Raw genomic sequence first — 9,965 nt, forward strand, 5'->3', positions numbered from 1 at the left:
CATATGAGGCATCTAAAATGTTTACTAAATGAATTGATGAAGTATAATTAGCAATTCTTCAAAAAGAGATCTTCTTACTTACCAAAACTTTACATGTTGTAGTAATTTCTGAATTATGATTTTCACTCTTATTTTTGTAACACCAGTAAATTTGGTGAATATTTTATTATTGCACTCATCACCTGATTTAATGCATTTGTTAAATTTTTTACCTCTTCTAAACTTGAATCCCCATAGTGCAAGGGCCACATTGCATTAATATTTGAAATCTCTCTTGGCACTTGGTATACTGTTTAATGCATAATTAACATGTAATGTTTGATGAAGGATTAATGATATCACTGTGGATTGGTTTATTACTTCAAGTCTTCACAATAATCTTGCAAGTCAGGTATTTTAATTCCTGTTTTAACAACGAATAAAAGAAGACTCAGAAAGGTTAAGTAAATAAGTTATCTGGGGCCCCATAACTGGTACAGTCAGGATCCAGTGGGCTGCTCCAGAGCCCACACCACTTCGGCCTGCTTCCCCAGTGCCCAGCTGATAACAGCTCTGGAGGCAGGTGTCCTTGTGATTTTGCTTTTATCTTTATGTTGCTGAATTCCTATCCAACCGTGTACTTGTCTTGGTGGGACGCACATTTGACTTTGGGGAGAAGGGAAAAGGCTTCTGGGAGGATGAAAGAACTGCCATGAAGACCGTGGGAAGGTTGAGTGTCTGACACTCAACCTCCTCTTTTGTCTACAGCCATACTATCCTGAATGTGCTTGATCTTGTCTAATCTCAGAAGATAAGCAGGAGCAGGCCTGGTTAGTACTCGGATGAGAGATGTTTTCTGAAAATGATGGTCTTCTGGGCAGAGGTCCTAGGAGATAAAATCTGCTATAAACTTTTCAACAAAACTAAGGGAACCATACAGTGCTCTGAGCTTGAGGAAACCTAACACATCTCTCCTTGTCCTATGGAGCTTTTATTTCTTTTTTTTTTTTTTGAGACAGAGTCTTGCTCTGTTGCCCGGGCTAGAGTGAGTGCCGTGGCGTCAGCCTAGCTCACAGCAACCTCAAACCCCTGGGCTCAAGCGATCCTACTGCCTCAGCCTCCCGAGTAGCTGGGACTACAGGCATGCGCCACTATGCCTAGCTAATTTTTTTAATATATATTTTTAGCTGTCCATATAATTTCTTTCTATTTTTAGTAGAGACAAGGTCTCGCTCTTGCTCAGGCTGGTCTCGAACTCCTGAGCTCAAACAATCCGCCTGCCTCGGCCTCCCAGAGTGCTAGGATTACAGGTGTGAGCCACCGCACCTGGCCTGGAGCGTTTTTTTTTTGTTTCAGGACAAGGACAGCATGAAGAGGGTGGAAAAGGCCAGGACCCCACACTTGTCTAGCCAGGAAGGCAGCTGGCAGAGATCGACCAGTAGGAAAGGAGATTCCTAGCACCACTAATAGTAGAATGTGTTGTTTTTAAAGGCTGCTTATCATTGAGAAGGAAAACCAAACTGCTATTATATGCTTCTGTCCCTGTTTTTGCTTTTTGGGTTTTTTCCCAGATATCAGAAGCACATCTGACTGTCTGGTCCAGCTAATGCACTCACAGTCAAACATGTTCTTCTACTAGAGGACCCAGAATTCACAGTGCTCTTTGTAGAACACTGTTAAAAATTGCTACACTGAATGTCATCATGCAAACCAGTGACAATGTTACTCAGAGACAGTTGGTATCAGGCACTAAAGATTTAAGGATATTTAACAAAACTCAGTGAGTACAGAAGGGTGTGAAACGATGAGTGAATGTCTCCTTCCTGAACTGCCACCCACAGGAGCCCTGAAGTGAACCCCAGAAATCCCTGAGCCAACTAGTCATCAATCTGGGAGCACTTCCTTCTGAGGCATGGGGTCAAAGGTGAGTCTCTCCCTGCCTTCCCCTATAGTTGGAGAGACACGCACTTACCTACAAGGAGAGCTGACCATCCAAGGAGGTATTTGATAAATAACAAAGGGTGGCCCATACAGTCTTCTGATGGCATAGCACATCTTCCTATGGAACATGAATGATTTTAGATCAGCTCTTCCCCACCTCAACTTCTGCGCTCTGAGCTGAACCTCAGCTGAACTATACACCTTGAGGTCCAGTTATTTATGACTTTGTCCTTGTCCCCTATTAGACTACCAAGTTACTTGAGGGCTTCCTAGATAGCACCTAGCACAATGCCTGAAACATCATAGGTGCCCAATAAGGGATAAAGTAAATTTACAGCTAAGGCCATCATTTGCCTGATGTTCAGATCAGGTATGCATACGTAGTGAGTGACTGCTCAAGGCAATTCTTGTTATTGCTATTGCTGCCTTTGATGTTTCTTTGTAGAAATATAAAACACAAACACCTGTGTGTTAATGCCCTTTGACAGCTGACTTTCAGGTGGGGGCTGGAGATGAGGAAGGAAGAGGGAAGCCTCTTTGTTTAAAGAAAGCTCAAAGGGTTTATAAAGAGAGACAGAAGTGAGTCCTGATCCAACTACCAACAGATGTTCTGCAATCACTGCTGGCTGCTGAAGACACTAAGAGAGCTGAAATTCTTTGGTGGCTACAGGCCTGCCTGAATGTGACAAGGATGGCCATTCATTAAAGCCCCCAAACCATTGCCAGAGGCCAGCTTTGGGGTTCCGGGCTGGGTCTGCCTCTCTGGGCGTGCACCTGGCCCGCGGCAGGGCCTGGAAGATCACCCTGATGGCCGTGTCAATTTGGCAGATAAGAGAAGGCACTGAGCTATCCGGCAAGCTGCTCTGAGTGGCTGCGTCTGCGATCTTCTGGCACTGGCAGCCCAGGCTGGCTGGCTTTCCCGCTTGCCTGGCACTCGGGCCTGCAATTTCAGTAAGTACTGGCAGCAGAACCTGGAAAATGGTAACTTTTAAAAAATGTGGAGAAAGCTAATGTCAAGTTGGCAGAGCTCACCTGAGGCCACCTCCATCTGTCGTTCCCTCCCTTTATGGCTCTCCATTTTCACTTTCTCTTTAGCAGTCAGAGCCTCTGCTGTCCTTTCCGTGCCCTCGCTGGGGAGAGCCCCATGGATGGTCTCGTCTCTGACCCTGTCCTCCTCACAGCCTGACAGCTGGGCAAGGCAGCTGAAGCGATTTCCCCAGGCTTGTCTGCTAAGCCCGGGGTGGAGGGGAAGATGACTTCAACGTGAAGCAGACATACCTTCTTCCCTGCCACAGACGGGCAGAAGGGAAGGGTCTGCGCAGAGCACGTGACGGCCACGGCAGGACCCATGTGGGCCCAACAGGGACAGCTGGGGGATATCAGGCCCTTCCTGCCACCCTCTGGGCATCAGCCAGAATTCCTTGATTGCAAATAACAGAAACCAAGCATGTCAGGTTAAAAAAGAAACTAACCAGAATTTACCAAAAGTATTTAGGGTAATTCATAAAATAAAAAGAAAGGGATGAATAGCCTAGTCTTAGAAAGAGCAGGAAGAGAATGTCTTGGAATGAAGGTCACAGGGCATATGTTGCAGATTAATCCCTCAGGACATTTTCTGTCCCAGTATCAAGGGGTTCAAGAGTCCTGGTGAATCTGATTGGCTACCTTTGGAACAAGTGACCCAAACAAAGCCAATCAGATAGGGTTCATTTGATTGACAGCCTCACCAAGACTTTACAGAGCATGGGGGAGGGAAATCTGGGCTCTCCCGGAGGAGGGTTGGACAACTAGGCAGTCAAGAAACAACAGGTGTCCACCACCTTCCACCCAGAGAACCCCTTTTTCTTCACACCTGTAATTGCTCGAACTTGCTAGCCACTGGATTTTACTGTGAGAAATGTGGTGGAAGAGCTCAGGAAGTCAAAGGCAGGAGGGGACCCGATTACCTCTAGAGGAGAGTCCTGAAGCTGTTTTCCACTCCTTGAAAGCCTGAATAGAGGAATAGCATTCATCCAAGCCAAAAACCTTCCCCAGATGCCTCCAGTGCCTTTCCCCCAAATCAAATCAGGCAGCAAATTTTTAAACTTTATCCCCTGAACATCTTTCATTCATACACAACCCTTCAGGCCCCAACTTCCCCCCCACTCCCCAGGGGGGAGCACGCTCACAGGGCCCCTGGGGTTTGTCTGTGGTCACTTCTCCAGGCTTCTTGTGAGTCACTCCTTTCTTAACAACTTTCACATGAAGTTGCTTGAAAGACTATTAGTGCCTGCTAACTGCAATGAAGAGGTGAGTAAAAGAACTTGTTTCTCCCACCATCTGGATTCAGTGCTATGAACTGAATTGTGTCCCTCAAAACTTCACATGTTGAAGCCCCAAACCCCCATGTGACTATATCTGAAGACAGGGCCTCTGGGAAGATAACAAAGGTTAAGTGAGGTTATAAGGGCAGGACCCTACACTGATAGGGCTGGTGTCCTTACAAGAAGAGGAAAAAACACCAGAACTTTCTCTTTCTGCCATGTGAAAACACAGCAAGAAGGCTGCCCTCTGTAAACCAGGAAGAAATCCCTCACCAGAAACTGCCCCACTGGACCTTGATCTGAGACTTCCAGCTGCCAGAACTGTGAGAAAATTCATTTCTGTTGTTTACACCATCTAGTCTGTGGTATTTTGTTATAGCAGCCCAAGTAGACTAAGACAGGGGGCATTCCCTCAAACAGTCTTCAAACACCATGACATCTCTTTGCAGTCTTTTGTTTTAGAATAAGTTTTGATAGTCTTGCATTGTGCCTCATAATAGTTTCATTTGCTTTAATATAAATACATTGTTTTAAATCATACACACAGTAAATCAGGCCATTGTGATCTGCTGACTTCCAGTGTCCCTGCCCCCACACCACACCATAGGTATTCACAGCAGTGAATACAACGGACAAAACTCCCTGCCCTCGGGACCTCACCTTGGAGCCTTCCAGCCTGTCTGCCCTGTCTCCTTCAATCATCTTCCCCAACCTGCTCCCCCTCACCTGAACACACTTCTTGTTCTCATTTCCTTGCCTTTGCTCCCACTATTCCCTCCACCCAAGTCTCACTTGTCTGAATCTCAGTCAAGCTTCTCTGTCTGTGAAGGCTTTTCTCAATCCCTCAGCCCACAGTGACCTTCCTTGCCTTCCTCAGAACTCCTGAGGTGCTCACTCAGTCACCACGCACTTGTGACCATTCACGTTATGTGGCTTTGTGTGGTTACGCATGTGTGTGCGCCTTTCCCACCACCGGAAGCTAAACTACCTGAAGGCAGAGACTGGTTTCTCTCGTTCTCCTCTGGGTCTTGCTCAGCACTTGGCACCTGGAACTCGATGAATACTGACAGAGCGGGGAATGAAGCTGGCAGGGGACAGCTCTATGGGGTTCCCCTGACCTCACTGGCTTCATTTCCCACTTCCCAGAATGCCCACTTCTCTCTGTCACTCTGTCTGGCTCCTGTCGGGTTAGGATAATGACCTGCACCATGGCACTGGCCGTGGGAGAAGGAACCCAAGTCTTGAAGGTTTCACAAGGCAGACATTTTCCTTAAAGCCTGATAGAACTGGTCAGGTCCCTCTTCCTTTCTTGACTCCTCCAGGTCAGAAACGAATAGCAGGCCGGGCGCGGTGGCTCACGCCTGTAATCCTAGCCCTCTGGGAGGCCGAGGCGGGTGGATCACTCGAGGTCGGGAGTTCGAGACCAGCCTGAGCGAGACCCCGTCTCTACTAAAAAATAGAAATAGAAAAATTATCTGGCCAACTAAAATATATATATAGAAAAAATTAGCCGGGCATGGTGGCGCATGCCTGTAGTCCCAGCTACTCGGGAGGCTGAGGCAGGAGGATCGCTTAAGCCCAGGAGTTTGAGGTTGCTGTGAGCTAGGCTGACGCCACGGCACTCACTCTAGCCTGGGCAACAAAGTGACACTCTGTCTCAAAAAAAAAAAAAAAAAAGAAACTGAATAGCTGCTCTGAGGTATATTCTAACTAGTGGGAGATTCTCTTTTTCTTTCAGAAGGACAAGGATGTGACAGCAGAGAGGAAAAAGAAGGCAGCAAGAGGACCTCCAAAGAGCCAGCGTGTCCTCTGAGGCACTCCATGACACACACACAAACACACACTCACGCAGAGGCACAGGGCCAGGGAGCCCACAGCTTGCACTGCCACTACAGTGGAGTCACAACAGAGTTCTCAGCAACATCATGCCCAGAGGGCTGCCCTGGCGTAGTCAGACAGAGCCCGCTCCAAACATGCAGGTTGGGAGTATTTGCTCCTTCACAGCGGACTTCACAGTCACCACTGTTTCTCGTTGTCACAGCCATTCCTACTGCCATCTGCCAAAAGGGAAGCAAGAGAAGTGGTTCGCAGACATCATCCCTTGCCCGGCAACTTGGCCTCCCCTCTGTACTGGCTATCTTGTCTGCCAAACATGGCAGCCAAGACAGCTCCTACCTTGGGACTGAATCAAAGAGAAGGATTTTAGGAAAAAAAAATTATCCACGACAGAAAGACCCACAGTGCTCTGGGGCCATATCTAATTAACTTACAGCCTCTGATGTCAACAGTTTCCAAGGCTGGCATAGTGCATTTGCAAACACATTCCAGAAGAGTCAACATGATCTGGTGTTGACACAGGCCCATAACCGTCAGAGGCAGTAGTTTTCAATTTATGGATGCCGTAAAGCTTTGGCAATATGATTGCTACAATGTGTGGTGTGTTTTTGACAATGAGCAGGAGTTGGGGGGTTGGGGAGCACAAGTTCCACATTTGGCTGTGGGTTTGGGCTCATGAGGGAAACCTGCAGTGATTTCTGCTATTGCAAAGCAGCTATAATATTGGCTCCAAACAATGAACCTAGGAATGTTATGTACTTCTTTGCTAGCAAACTCTGGACTTCCACATCAGATAAAAGGTACATTAGTCATTCAACAAACACTAATTACCACCTACCCTATGCCAGGCACATAGTGCAGGGTAAGTACAGAATACAGTGGGAGCATAAGAAAGGGGTGGTAAGTTTACCTCTAAGGGATTCAATAAATGTCAGGTCCTTTGCTTCCAAGAACCTTCCTAGGAAGAACCATGATGGCAGGAAAAAAAGGACAGAGGTGGTGAACACAGCTGTCATCAGCTTTTGCTGCTATCATGACAAGATGCGAGTGTCCACAGATGCAGGTGTGTGGGATTTGTTCATGTGGGCAGCAATAGGAAGAGTGACTTTTTCATTGTCTAAGATCCAGAGATAATACTGGACCTGATTATGGACCAAAATAAAACATCACCAAAAACATTCTTTATTTATTATCACTTGTAGACCTCAAGACCAACGTTTGGAGGTACTTTTTCAAATGATGATACTGAATGATACTATCCCAAGCTAGAGCAGAAGAATGCGTTTTGTCATCTGTGTACGTGTGTGTGTATGTGCGTGCATATGCCTAAGTGCTGGTCTCAATCTCTCCAGATAAATCCCTTACGGTTCTCAAAAGCAGAGGCAGCCAAGCCACTGAAAGCCACGCAACCAGCAAATATTTACTAACCATCTCCAGTGTGCCAAGTGTGTGCTAAAACAGAGGGGCTAAGGGACAAACTGTGCGGCTCTTAGAAGTTAGTGTACATTTGCTTAAGAATAGAGAGGGGATAATATATTTGGATTCATATTCACATACTCATTGTCAGGCAGTTCCAACTAGGAAAGGGTTTTTAATCTTAAAAAGGGGGTGCCACTACATACCTATTAGAATAGCTAAAATTCAAAACACTGACAACACCAAATGCTGGTGAGGATGTGGAGCAACAGGGACTCTCACTTGTTGCTGGTGGGAATGCAAAATGGTACAGAAACTTTAGAAGATAGTCTGGCATTTATTGCAAAACTAAGCATACTCTTACCATATGATCTAGCAATAGCACTCCTTAGTATTTACTCAAAGAAGTTGAAAACTTAGGTCCACACAAAAACCTGCACATAGATAACAGCTTTACTCAGAATTGCCAAAACTTGGAAACAACCAAGATGCCCTTCAGTAGGCAAATGGATAAACTGGGCACATCCAGACAATGAAATATTATTCAGAGCTAAAAATAAATGAGCTATCAAGCTATGAAAAGACATGGAAGAACCTTAAATATGCATTACTAAGTGAAAGAAGCCAAAGGCAATCTGAAAAGGCTAAATATTGTATGATTCCAACTATGACATTCTGGAGGTCAAGACAAAATTGTGGAGACAGTAAAAAAGATCAGTGTTGCCAGGGGTTTAGGGAGAAGGAGGAATGAATAGGCAAAGCACAGAGGACTTTTAGAGCAGTAAAATTATTCTGTCCAATACTATACTGGTGAATATGTGTTGTCTTAGTCTTTTTCGTGCTGCTACAACAAAATACTTGAGACTGGGTAATTTATAAGGAACTGAAATTTATTTCTCACAGTTCTGGGAGCTGGGAAGTCCAAGATAAAGGCAGCGGCATCTGGTATCTAGTGAGGGCCTTCTTTCTGCATCTTCCAGAGAAGAGGAAGGTTGTGTCTTCACGTGGCAGAAAAGGAGAGAGCAAACCCATTTCTGCAAGTTCTTTTATTATAAGGACTTTAATCCATTCAAGAGAGTGGAGCCTCATGACCTACACACCTCCCATTAGGCCCAAACTCCCAACACTGTTGCATTGGGATTAAGTTTTCAACACATGAATTTTTGGAGAGGACAAAAACATTCAAACCATAGCACATATTGTTATTTATTTGTCAAAATCATAGAAAGTACAACACTAAGAGTGGATTCTAATGTAAACTATGGGCTTTTGCTGATAATGAGGTGTCAGTGTTGGTTCATGGGACTGCAAGGACTGTAACAAATGTGTCACTGTGGTGCCAGATATTAATGGTCAGGGAGGTTAGGGGTGGGGGAGGAAGGATATGGGAACTCTGTACTTTTTGTTCAATTTTACTGAGAACCTAAAATTGTTCTGAAAAATAAAGTCTACTTAAATAAATTAATGAATAAATAATTGATCAAAAAAATGGCATTCCAAACTATGGGCAGTTATAGAAAGAAGTGCAAAGAAGTGACTCTGATGTGTGAGTTTCTCAGGTAGGGTCCTGAGCATATTTCTTGGGATTTTTTTGACATGAGAATATTTTACATTTTTATGCTGATGTTATTCCTTCTGTGAGTGCACAGCCACGTTCAGAACTGGCATAGTCCCGTATGTGGGGCTTTCTGGATGATTCCAATGAGCCTGTACCCAGCCCCAGGAGCCAGATAAGGTCAGCACAGAGAACTGGTGTGTGAGGGGCTGTTGAAGACAGGAGCTCTCAGGGCTCCGTGACCAAGCATGAGAATGCTTAACCACGCAGAGTACCGTGACTGATATGTGAAGCAAAAAACCAAAAAACAAAAAAAAAACTTCACAAAAGAGAATAAATGGTCCCAATTCTGTTAAACAGTCTACTTGATCTTACACAAAAGACCAGAAAAACATGGCAATTGTTAACAGCCGTTGTCTCACGGTGACAGGCTAATGTGTGGCTTTTATGTTCTGCTTTGTATATCTTTATGCTCCAAATTTTCTCCAATAAATACATAGTACATTTTAATCAAGAGAAAGACAGAGAGAGAGAAAGTATGAATGAGAATTATTGTCTATTCACAGAGCTGCCATCGAGGTTCTGGGTTTACCAAGATGAAACACAACCAGCAGGAAAACCCTGCAATGTCCCACCCAGAGGGCACTTCTGAAGGACGGGGATACAGTTGGGTTTAAAATGGAGACTGTGCACATGAGAACATGAATTCATGTGCACTGTTTTCAGTCAGCCACTTGGGCCATAGCCGTAGGGACCCACCCAGTTCCTGAGTCCCAGGAGAAGGGCATCAAAGGAGTACGAAGTATTTGAACACAGTGGGTTTTCCCATCAAGGCCCAGCCGCTTCACGAATGGAAAAAGAAGGCTCTCTCCAAAGCTATAAATGGCAACAAATATAGCCCCCAAACAGATACAGATAATACATCTGGAGTTATG

This window comes from Lemur catta, chromosome 8, assembly GCF_020740605.2.
Source record: "Lemur catta isolate mLemCat1 chromosome 8, mLemCat1.pri, whole genome shotgun sequence".
NCBI lineage: Eukaryota > Metazoa > Chordata > Mammalia > Primates > Lemuridae > Lemur > Lemur catta.